Source organism: Heterodontus francisci, chromosome 3, assembly GCF_036365525.1.
Source record: "Heterodontus francisci isolate sHetFra1 chromosome 3, sHetFra1.hap1, whole genome shotgun sequence".
Lineage (NCBI taxonomy): Eukaryota > Metazoa > Chordata > Chondrichthyes > Heterodontiformes > Heterodontidae > Heterodontus > Heterodontus francisci.
In genome coordinates this window covers 197720066-197732385 of record NC_090373.1, presented here as the reverse complement: position 1 = coordinate 197732385, position 12320 = coordinate 197720066, and positions in this window count along the sequence as shown.

The window sequence follows — 12320 nt, the reverse complement described above, 5'->3', positions numbered from 1 at the left end:
AGTTGTTCAATTTTTTTTAATTCGTGGGCATCATTGACAAGGCCAGCATTTGTTGATCCACCTTAATTGCCCTTGAGAAGGTGGTGGTGAGCTACCTTCTTGAACCACTGCAGTCCATGTGGTGTCGTTACACCCACAGTGATGTTAGGGCGGGAGCTCCAGGGTTTTGACCCAGCGGCTGTGAGGGAACGGCAATATATTTCCAAGTCAGGATGGTGTATCACTTACAGGGGAACTTGCAGGTGCTGGTGTTTTCATCTATCTGCTACCTTTATCCTTCTAGGTGGTAGAGGTCACAGGTTTGGAAGGTGTTGTAGAAGGCGGCTTGACGAGTTGCTGCAGTGCCTCTTGTAGATGGTACACATCGCTGCCACTGTGCACTGGTGGTGGAGGGAGTGAATGCTTAAGGTGGTGGATGAGGTGTTGTCATGGATGGTGTTGAGCTTCTTGAGTGTTGTTGGAGCTGCACTCATCCAGGCAAATGGAGAGTATTCCATCACATTACTGACTTCTGCCAGATGGTGGATAGGCTTTGGGGAGTCAGGAGGGGAGTTACTCGCTGCAGAATTCCCAGCCTCTGACTTGTTGTCACAGCATTTATATGGTAATGCCATTGAATGTCAAGTGGAGATGGTTAGATTCTCTCTTGTTGGATATGATCATTGCCTGGCACTTCTGTGGTGCAAATGTTACTTGCCGATTCTGCTGAAACATTACCACCGGGGGTTAGTGTGCATGTGCCAGGCTTTGGGTGGATGTACCAATCACCCCTTCTACCGATTGTTGCCACACACAACAAGCGGGCTAGGGATGGCAAGAACCTGGAGCAACTGGACTTGTATGACCCCCATGCAAAATATCTTCAACGAGAAGTTGGTCAGTTTGAATCCAGGTCGTTCTGAATGTGGCCATTGACACCTGGAGTGTCTGAGGAGTTGCAAATGGTACTGAAAGCTATGCAATCAGCTGCAAACATTCCCACATCTAACCTTATGATGGAGGGAAGGTCATTGATGAAGCAGTTGAAGATGGTTGGGCCTAGACACTACCCTGAGGATCCTGGGCTTTATAAATAGGGGCATAGAGTACAACAGCAAGGAAGTTATCATAAGCTATATAAAACACTGGTTCGGCCTCAACTGGAATATTGTGTCTAATTCTGGGCACCACACTTTAGGAAGGATGTGAAGGCATTAGATAGGGTGCAGAAAAGATTTATGAGAATGGTTCCAGGTGTCAGTTTTGAACTAATGTTCTTGGATACTTGTCAGTTTAAAACACATGTTCTTGGACTAGACAAAAATCGACAGAAAACAAAGGCATTCCAAACAGATAGGAGATTTATTAAGTAAAGATTATAGTTAACAAACAGGCAGGAGTTGATGGACTACACATGGTCTTTACTCCCCTATGCAGCCTGGGCACAGTTTGACACTTATTGGCTTCATAGAATTACAGCATTGTTACAGTGCTGAAGGAGGCCATTCGACCCATCGTGTCTGCACCCGCTTTCAGAATGAGCATTTCACTTAGTGCCATTCCCCCGCCTTCTCCCCATAACCCTACACATTCTTCCTTTTTAGATAACAGTCTAATTCCCTTTTGAATGCTTCAGTTGAACCTGCCTCCACCACACTCTCAGGCAGTGCATTCCAAACCTTAACCACTTGCTGCGTGAAAAAGTTTTTGCTCATGTCACTTTTGCTTCTCTTACCAAATACTTTAAATGTGTGCTCTCTCGTTCTCGATCCTTTCATGAGTGGGAATAGTTTCTCCCTATCTACTCTGTCCAGACCCCTCATGATTTTGAATACCTCTATCAAATCTCCACTCAGCCTTCTCTTCTCCAAGGAAAAATCTATCTTCATAACTGAAATTCCTCATCCCTGGAACCATTCTTGTGAATTAGATTAGATTATTAGATTAGAGATACAGCACTGAAACAGGCCCTTCAGCCCACCGAGTCTGTGCCGAACATCAACCACCCATTTATACTAATCCTACACTAATCCCATATTCCTACCAAACATCCCCACCTGTCCCTATATTTCCCTACCACCTACCTATACTAGTGACAATTTATAATGGCCAATTTACCTATCAACCTGCAAGTCTTTTGGCTTGTGGGAGGAAACCGGAGCACCCGGAGAAAACCCACGCAGACACAGGGAGAACTTGCAAACTCCACACAGGCAGTACCCGGAATCGAACCCAGGTCCCTGGAGCTGTGAGGCTGCGGTGCTAACCACTGCGCCACTGTGCCGCCCTAATCTTTTATGCACATTCTTCAATGCCTTCACATTCTCCCTAAAGAACTGGATGCGATACTCCAGCTGAGGGCGAACTAGTGATTTATACAAATTCAACCTAACCTCCTTGCTCTTGTACTCTCTGCCCCTATTAATAAAGCCCAGGATACTTTTATTTTCTTTTATTTAGAGATGCAGCACTGAAACAGGCCCTTCGGTCCACCGAGTCTGTGCCGACCAACAACCACCCATTTATATTAACCCTACAGTAATCCCATATTCCCTACAACCTACCTACACTAGGGGCAATTTACAATGGCCAATTTAACCAAATCTTTGGCTGTGGGAGGAAACCCGAGCACCCAGCAAAAACCCACGCGGTCACAGGGAGAACTTGCAAACTCCACACAGGCAGTACCCAGAATCGAACCCAGGTCCCTGGAACTGTGAGGCTGCGGTGCTAACCACTGCGCCACTGTGTCGCCCAACTGCGCCACTGTATGCTTTATTAATCCCTCTCTCAACCTGTCCTGCCACCTTCAATGATTTATGCACATATACACCCAGGTCCCTCTGCTCCTGCATCCCTTTAAAGTTGTACCCTTTATTCTATATTGTCTCTCCATGTTTTTCCTACCAAAATGAATCACTTCACATTTCACTGTATCGAACCTCATTTGTCACCTCATTACACCAACTTGTCTATGTCCTTTTGAAGTTCTACACGATTCTCCTCACAGTTCACAATATTTCCAAGTTTCATATCATTCACAAACTTTGAAATTGTGCCCTGTACACCAAGGTCTAGGTCATTAATATATATCAGGAAAAGCAAGAGTCCCAACACTGACCCTGGGGAACTCCACTGCAAACCTTCCTCCAGCCCAAAAAACATCCATTAATCACTCCTCTTTGTTTCCTGGCATTCAGCCAATTCCGTATCCATGTTTCTATTGCCTCTTTTATTCCATGAGCTGTGACTTTGCTTACAGTCTGTTGTGTGGCACTGTATAAAATGCCTTTTGGAAGTCCCTGTTAACCACATCAACTGCATTGCCCTCATCAGCCCTCTCTGTTACCTCTTCAAAAAACTCCAGCAAATTAGTTAAACATGATTTTCCCTTCAGAAATCCATGTTGGCTTTCTTTAATTAACCCTCATTTGTCCATGTGGCTATTAATTTTGTCCCAAATTATTCTTTCTAGAAGTTTTCCCACCACTGAAGTTAAACTGACAGGCCTGCAGTTGCTGGGCTTATTCTTTTCAGTTTGAAGGAGAGAAGTGCGAGTCTAAGACTAGTACTTTAAGCTTAAATTAAGGGCAATTATGAGGGCATGAAAACAGAGCTAGCTAAAGTGAACTGGCAAATCAGATTAAGAGATAGGTCGATAGAGATGCAGTGGCAGACATTTAAGGGGATATTTCAGAATACACAGAATAGATGTATTCCAACGAGAAAGAAAAATTCCAAGGGGAGGAGCCACCATCAATGGTTAACTAAAAACAGTTAAAGGTAGTATCAAACTTAAAGAAAAAGCATATAATTGTGCAAAGATGGGTGGCAGGTCAGAAGATTGGACAGAATATAAAAAACAGCAAAGGACTAAAAGATTAATGAGGGAAAAATTAGAGAATGAGAGAAAGTTACCTAGAAATATAAAAGCAGATAGTAAGAGTTTCTATAGATATTTAAAAAAGAAAAAAGTTAACAAAGTGAACATTGGTCCTATAGAAAGTGAGTCTGGGGAATTAATAATGGATAATAAGGAGATGGCATATGAATTGAACAGGTATTTTGCATTGGACTTCACTGTAGAAGATACAAGTAACATCTGAGAAATAGCTGTAAATCAGGAAATGGAAGGGAAGTGGTACTGAGCAAATTGTTGCAGCTGCGGGCTAACAAGTCCCCAGGTCCTGATGGATTTCATCCTAGGGTGTTAAAAGAAGTGGCTAGTGAGATAGTTGATATGCTGGTTTTAATTTTCCAAAATCCCTAGATTCGGGGAAGGTTCCATTAGATTGGAAAATGTAAGTTCTTTTTTCAAAAAGGGAGGGGGACACAAAGCAGGAAACTACAGACCAGTTAGCTTAACATCTGTCATAGAGAAAATGTTACAAACTATTCTTAAAGATGTTATAGAAGGGCACTTAGAAAAATTCAAGGTAACCAGGCAGAGTCAACATGGTTTTGTGAAAGGGAAATCACGTCTAACCAATTTATAGAAGTTCTTTGAAGAAGTAATATGTGCTGTGGATAAAGGGGAACCAGTGGATGTACTGTACTTAGATTTCCAGAAGGCATTTGATAAGGTGCCACATCAAAGGTTATTGCAGAAAATAAAAGCTCATGGTGTAGGGGGTTACATATTGGTATGGATAGAAGATTGGCTAGCTAACAGGAAACAGAGAGTACGCATAAATGGGTCATTTTCTAGTTGGCAAGATGTAACGCGTGGTGTGCCACAAGGATCAGTGCTGGGGTCTCAACTTTTTACAATATATATAAATAAATTGGATGAAGAAACCAAAGGTATGGTTGCTAAATTTGCTGATGACACAAAGATAGGTAGGAAAGTAACTTGTGAAGAGGACATAAGTGGGCTACAAAGGGATATAGATAGGTTAAGTGAGTGGGCAAAGACCTCGCAAATGGAGTGTGATGTGGGAAAGTGTGAAATTGTCCACCTTGGCAGGAAGACTAAAAAAGAAGCATATTATCTAAATGGTGAGAGATTGCAGAGCTCTGAGATGCAGAGGGATCTGGATGTCCTAGTGCATGAATTGCAAAAGGTTAGTATGCAGGTACAGCACATAATTGGAAAGCTAATAGAATGTTATTGTTTATTGCGAGAGGAATTGAATACAAAAGTAGGGAGGATATGCTACAGTTATACAGGGCATTGGTGAGACCACATATGGAATACTGTATACATTATTGGTCTCCTTATTTAAGGAAGGATGTAAATGCATTGGAAGTAGTTCAGAGAAGGTTTACTAGACTAATACTTGGAATGGGCGGGTTGTCTTATGAGGAAAGGTTGGACAGGCTAGGCTTGTATCTGCTGGAATTTAGAAGATTAGAGGCGACTTGATTGAAACAGATAAGGTCCTGAGGGGTCTTGACAGGATGGATGTGGAAAGGATGTTTCCTCTTGTGGGAGAATCTCGAACTAGGGGTCACTATTTAAAAATAAGGAGTCGGCCATTTAAGATAGAGATGAGGAGAATTTTTTTCTCTCAGAGGGTTGTGAGTCTTTGGGACTCTCTTCCTCAAAAGGCAGTGGAAGCAGAGTCTTTGAATATTTTTAAGGCAGAGGTTGATAGATTCTTGATAAGCAAGGGGTGAAAGGTTATTGGGAGTAGGCGGGAATGTGGAGTTGAGGTTACAAACAGATCAGCCATGATCTTGTTGAATGGCGGAGCAGGCTCGAGGGGTCAAGTGGTCAACTCCTGCTCCTAATTCGTATGTTCGTATGTTTACATCCTTTTTTGAACAAGGGTGTAACACTTGCAATTCTCCAGTCCTCTGGCACCACCCCAGAGACTAAGGAAAACTGAAAAGTTATGGCCAGAGCCTCCGCAATTTCCACTCTCATTTCCCTCAGTGTCCTTGGATGCATCTCATCCAGCCCTGGTGCCTTATCCACTTTAAGTACAGACAGCCTATCCAATACCTCCTCCTTATCAATTTTAAACCCTTTCTTCGAGTGTCTGAATTACTTCCTCTTTCAACATTGCCTGGGTTGCATCTTCTTCCTTGGTAAAGACAGATGCAAAGTATTCATTTAATACCTTGGCTATGCCCTCAGCCTCCATGCGTAAATCCCCTTTTTGGTCTCTAATTGGCCCCCCTCCTCCTTTTACTACCCTTTTATATTTATATATCTCTAGAAGACTTTGTGATTCCCTTTTATGGTGGTTGCAAGTCTCTTTTCATACTTTCTCTTTGCTTCTCTTATTTACTTTTTCACTTCTCCTTTGAATCTTTTATATTCAGCCTGGCTCTCAATAGTATTTTCTACCTGACATCTGTCATAAGCACATTTTTTCTTCTTTATCTTAATTTCTATCTTTTTGTCATCCAGGGAGCTCTGGATTTGTTTACCGTACCTTTCCCTTTTGAGGGAATATACCTTGACTACGCCCAAAATACCTCTTCTTTGAAGGTAGCCCCTTGTTCAGCTACTGTTTTTCCTGCCAACCTTTGGCTCCAATTTATTCCTCCCAGATCCGTTATTACCCCATTGAAGTTGCCTTTCCCCCAGTAATTATTCTTACTCTGGATTGGTTTTTGTCCTTTTCCATAGTCAGCCTAAACCTTATGATACAATGATCACTGTGCCCTAATTGTGCCCCTCCTGACACTTGAATAAAGATTATACTCAACAAAGTAAGTGGTGATCTTATTGAAACGTATAAGGTCCTGAGGGAACTTGACAGGGTGGATGTTGAAAGGATGTTTCCCTTTGTGGGAGAGACTAAAACAAAGAGTCGTGAGTCTGTGGAACTCTCTTCCCTGGAGAGCAGCGAAGGCAGGGTCATTGAAGGCAGAGGTAGACAGATTCTCGACAACAAGGGAGTCAAAGGGTACCGGGGGTAGGCAGGAAAGTGGACTTGTATCCACAAACAGATCAGCCATGATCATGTAGAATGGCAGAGCAGGCTCGAGGGTCTGAATAGCCTACTCCTATTCCTAGCTCATATGTTCTTATGTAAACAGGCAGCAGTTGATGGACTACACACGGTTTTTACTCCTCAATGCAGCCTCAGCAGAGTTTGACATGTACTATCTTCTCTTGAATTCTGCTTTTCTGGTTTCTCTCTTCTATGAAACTGTGCACAGAACCTCCCCGGCGAGCCCTTCTTAGCTCTCTCTGGCTCTCATCTCCAGGATCTCCCCGACCATGTTTGGTAAAGGTACCCAGCTTACATCATTCATATGATTAATATATTCAATAACCAATTTACAGTTATGCCAGCAGACCATTACACATAATCGTGGACTGGATTATAATAGACAAAGTTAGCATGTAGCCACCTTAATAGGCTTACAATATTCATCACAGTTGGGATCTTTCAACAATACAATCAGAAATATGCAACCAGCATAACCATTTAACTGTCTCCTTCCTGCCTCTTATTGCTGAACTGTTCATTCTTCAGACAAACTCAATCATTTTAAGCTGTTATATTTCCATTGAATCTTCCTGAATTGTGATAACATCCCACCCTTTATGTCTAGTTTCATAGTTTGGTAACCCAGGGCCCTGGGCTTATGGTCTGGGGACATGGGTTTGAATCCCACTACAGCAGATGGAATAAAAATCTGGAATTAAAAGCTAGTCTAGTGGTAACCGTGAAACCATTGTCAATTGTTGTAAAAACCCATCTGGTTTGCTCATATCCTTTAGGGAAGGAAATCAGCTGTCCTTACCTGGTCTGGCCTACACGTGATTCCAGACCCACAGCAATCTGGTTGACTCTGAAATGGCCTAGCAAACCATTCAGTTGTATCACACCACTACAAAGTCTCAGAAAAGGAGTTAAACCGGGCAGACCACCCAGCATTGATCTAGGCACTGGAAACGACAACAGCAAACCGAGCCCTGTCGACTTGCAAAGTCCTCCTTACTAACATCTGGGGGCTTGTGACAAAATTGGGAGAGCTGTCCCACAGACTAGTCAAGCAAGTCTGATATCGTCATACTCATGGAATCAAATGTCACCCACCCCCCCGCTATTTAAGAAAGGAGGGAGAGAGAAAATAGGGAACTACAGACCTGTTAGCAGTAGTAGGGAAAATGCGAGAATCTATTCTAAAGGATGTGATAAATCAGCACTTGGATAATAATGATCTGATTAGGCATAATCAACATGGATTTATGAATGGGAAATCATGTTTGACGAACCAGTTGGAGTTTTTGAGGACGTTACTAACAGAATTGATAAAGGGGAGTCATGGACATAGTATACTTGGAATTTCAGAAGGCTTTTGATAAATTCCCCTGCAGGAGGTTGGTTAGCAAAATTAAAGCACATGGGATAGGAGGTAATATTCTTTCTTTTGGGCCTCCTTATCTCGAGAGACAATGGATACGCGCCTGGAGGTGGTCAGTGGTTTGTGAAGCAGCGCCTGGAGTGGCTATAAAGGCCAATTCTGGAGTGACAGGCTCTTCCACAGGTGCTGCAGAGAAATTTGTTTGTTGGGGCTGTTGCACAGTTGGCTCTCCCCTTGCGCCTCTGTCTTTTTTCCTGCCAACTACTAAGTCTCTTCGACTCGCCACAATTTAGCCCTGTCTTTATGGCTGCCCGCCAGCTCTGGCGAATGCTGGCAACTGACTCCCACGACTTGTGATCAATGTCACACGATTTCATGTCACGTTTGCAGACGTCTTTATAACGGAGACATGGACGGCCGGTGGGTCTGATACCAGTGGCGAGCTCGCTGTACAATGTGTCTTTGGGGATCCTGCCATCTTCCATGCGGCTCACATGGCCAAGCCATCTCAAGCGCCGCTGACTCAGTAGTGTGTATAAGCTGGGGGTGTTGGCCGCTTCAAGGACTTCTGTGTTGGAGATATAGTCCTGCCACCTGATGCCAAGTATTCTCCGAAGGCAGCGAAGATGGAATGAATTGAGACGTCGCTCTTGGCTGGCATACGTTGTCCAGGCCTCGCTGCCGTAGAGCAAGGTACTGAGGACACAGGCCTGATACACTCGGACTTTTGTGTTCCGTGTCAGTGCGCCATTTTCCCACACTCTCTTGGCCAGTCTGGACATAGCAGTGGAAGCCTTACCCATGCGCTTGTTGATTTCTGCATCTAGAGACAGGTTACTGGTGATAGTTGAGCCTAGGTAGGTGAACTCTTGAACCACTTCCAGAGCGTGGTCGCCAATATTGATGGATGGAGCATTTCTGACATCCTGCCCCATGATGTTCGTTTTCTTGAGGCTGATGGTTAGGCCAAATTCATTGCAGGCAGACGCAAACCTGTCGATGAGACTCTGCAGGCATTCTTCAGTGTGAGATGTTAAAGCAGCATCGTCAGCAAAGAGGAGTTCTCTGATGAGGACTTTCCGTACTTTGGACTTCGCTCTTAGACGGGCAAGGTTGAACAACCTGCCCCCTGATCTTGTGTGGAGGAAAATTCCTTCTTCAGAGGATTTGAACGCATGTGAAAGCAGCAGGGAGAAGAAAATCCCAAAAAGTGTGGGTGCGAGAACACAGCCCTGTTTCACACCACTCAGGATAGGAAAGGGCTCTGATGAGGAGCCACCATGTTGAATTGTGCCTTTCATATTGTCATGGAATGAGGTGATGATACTTAGTAGCTTTGGTGGACATCCGATCTTTTCTAGTAGTCTGAAGAGACCACGTCTGCTGACGAGGTCAAAGGCTTTGGTGAGATCAATGAAAGCAATGTAGAGGGGCATCTGTTGTTCACGGCATTTCTCCTGTATCTGACGAAGGGAGAACAGCATGTCAATAGTCGATCTCTCTGCACGAAAGCCACACTGTGCCTCAGGGTAGACGCGCTCGGCCAGCTTCTGGAGCCTGTTCAGAGCGACTCGAGCAAAGACTTTCCCCACTATGCTGAGCAGGGAGATTCCACGGTAGTTGTTGCAGTCACCGCGGTCACCTTTGTTTTTATAGAGGGTGATGATGTTGGCATCGCGCATGTCCTGGGGTACTGCTCCCTCGTCCCAGCACAGGCATAGCAGTTCATGTAGTGCTGAGAGTATAGCAGGCTTGGCACTCTTGATTATTTCAGGGGTAATGCTGTCCTTCCCAGGGGCTTTTCCGCTGGCTAGGAAATCAATGGCATCACTGAGTTCCGATTTGGTTGGCTGTATGTCCAGCTCATCCATGACTGGTAGAGGCTGGGCTGCATTGAGGGCAGTCTCAGTGACAGCATTCTCCCTGGAGTACAGTTCTAGGTAGTGCTCAACCCAGCGGTCCATCTGTTTGCGTTGGTCAGTGATTATGTCCCCCGATTTAGATTTGAGGGGGGTGATCTTCTTGATGGTTGGCCCAAGAGCTCTCTTCATGCCATCATACATTCCTCTGATGTTTCCAGTGTCTGAGGCCAGCTGAATATGACTGCATAGGTGTTGCCAGTAGTCGTTTGCGCAACGCCTAGCTGTTCTTTGTGCAGTACTTCTGGCTGCTTTAAGTGCTGCGGATGTTAAATCGCTGGGGGCTTTCTTGTAGTTCAAAAGTGCAATGCGCTTAGCGGCTATGACAGGTTCCAGCTCTTCATTATGAGATTGAAACCAGTCTGCATTTCTCTTCGCACTTTTGCCGTAGGTGGTCAAAGCTGACTCATAGATGGCGTCTCTGATGTGGGCCCACTTGGTCTCAGCATCCCCTGTGGGAGTGTTTTGAAGGGCTGTTACAAGTGAATTTAGAAATTTTTGTAACAGCTGTGGGTGAGAAATTCTGCTCGTGTTGATGCGCGGGTGGCCCTTCTGCTTGGAATGATGCAACTTCTTTGGTCTGAGTCTAACCTTGCTGCACACCAGGGAGTGGTCGGTGTCGCAGTCCGCACTGTGGAAGCTGCGTGTGATTTGAACACTGTTTAAGGCGGCTCGCCTTGTGACAATGAGGTCTAGCTGGTGCCAACGACGTGATCTTGGGTGCCTCCATGAAACCTGGTGACAGGGTTTAGTGTGAAAGAACGAGTTGGTGATGCAGAGGTTATGATAGGTACACAACTCAAGCAGTCTCTGCCCGTTCTCATTCATCCTTCCAACGCCATAGCGCCCAAGGCAGGAGGTAATATACTGGCATGGATTAAGGATTGATTAACAGGCAGAAAACAGAGAGTAGGAATAAACGGGTCATTCTCATGTTGGCAGGCTGTGACTAGTGGGGTACCGCAAGGATCAGTACTTGTGTCCCAGCTGATCCCAATATATATCAATAAGTTGGATGTGGGGACCAAATGTAATATTTCCAAGTTCGCGGACGACACAAAACTAGCTGGGAATGTGTGTTGTGAGGAAGATGCAAAGCGGCTTCAAGGAGAATTGGACAGACTTAGTGAGTGGGCAAGAACATGGCAGATGGAGTATAATGTGGAAAAATGTGAGGTTATCCATTTTGGTAGGAGGAATAGATGTGCAGAGTATTTCTTAAATGGTAGATTAGAAAGTGTAAATGTAAAAGGGACCTGGGTGTCCTCGTCAGTAAGTCACTGAAAGCTAACATGGAGGTGCAGCAAGCAATTAAGAAGGCTACTGGTATGTTAGCCTTTATTGCAAGAGGATTTGAGTACAGGAGCAGCGAAGTCTTGCTTCAATTTTATAGAACCTTTGTTAGACTGCATCTGGAGTACTGTGTGCAGTTTTGGTTCCCTTTCCTTGGGAAGGATATTATTGCCATAGAGGGAGTGCAAAGAAGGTTTACCAGACTTGTTCCCAGGATGGCGGGACTGCCCTATGAAGACAGCTTGGGGAAACTGGGCCTGTATTCTCTAGAGTTTCGAAGAATGAGAGGTGATTTCATTGAAACCTACAAAATACTGAAAGGGATAGACAGGGGAGATGCAGCTAAGATGTTTCCCCTGGTTGGGGAGTGTAGAACTAGGGGACACAATTTCAAAATAAGGGGGAAGCCATTTAGGTCAGAGATGTGGAGAAATTTCTTTATTCAGAGGGTTGTGAATCTTTGGAGTTCTCTGCCCCAGAGGGCTGTGGAAGCTCAATCATTGAGTATGTTTAAAGTAGAGATTGACCACTTTCTAAATACCAATGACATAAAGGGATATGAGGATAGTGTGGGGAAAAAGGCATTGAAGTGGATGATCAGCCATGATCGTATTGAATGGCAGAGCAGGCTCGATGGGCTGAGTGGCCTACTCCTGCTCATATGTTCCTATACCTTACAGACAATGTCCCAGCCACCACCAGCACCATCCCTGAGATGCGGCACAGTGGTATACAGTCAGGAGGGAGTGGCCCTGGAGGTCCTCAACATTGACTCCAGACCCCATGAAGTCTCACGGCATCAGGTCAAAAATGGGCAAGGAAACCTCCTGCTGATTACCACATACTGCCACCACCACC